The sequence below is a fragment of the Rhincodon typus genome, chromosome 50 (assembly GCF_021869965.1).
Source record: "Rhincodon typus isolate 14 chromosome 50, sRhiTyp1.1, whole genome shotgun sequence".
Classification (NCBI taxonomy): domain Eukaryota; kingdom Metazoa; phylum Chordata; class Chondrichthyes; order Orectolobiformes; family Rhincodontidae; genus Rhincodon; species Rhincodon typus.
Genome location: NC_063381.1, coordinates 2,333,667 through 2,334,216, shown reverse-complemented (window position 1 = coordinate 2,334,216; position 550 = coordinate 2,333,667).

The following is a 550-nucleotide window of genomic DNA, read 5'->3' as shown; positions in this document are numbered from 1 at the left end:
ACCTGAACTTCACCAAATGAATCTAGTTTTGATGATGGTTTGACTAACATGCTTATTTGAGTGAGAGAAGCATTTCAGAAGTCGAAAATCTCAACCTCACCAAATGACTCAACGTTTGATGTTGTTTTGACGAATGTGTTTGTTTCAGCGAGATAAGCATATCAGAAGACTAAAATTTCAACTTTACAAAAGGACATAACTTTTGATGCTGGTTTGACTTAAATGCTTATTTCCGTCAGATGAGCACTACAGAAGTCAAAAATCTCAACTTCATCAAAAGACTTGATTCTTGATGCTGGTTCGACTAAATTGCTTATTTCAGTGAGTTAAGCACTCGAGAACTAAAACTTGATTTTAACCAAATGACTCAATTTTTAATGTTATTTAAACTAACATGCTTATTTGAGTGAGATAAGGACTTCAGAAGTCAAAAATTTCAACTTCACCAAATGACTAAACTTTTGATGTTGTTTAGAATAAGATGCATATTTGAGTGAGATAAGCAAGACCAAATTAAGAACTTCACCAAATGACATAAAGTTTTATGCTG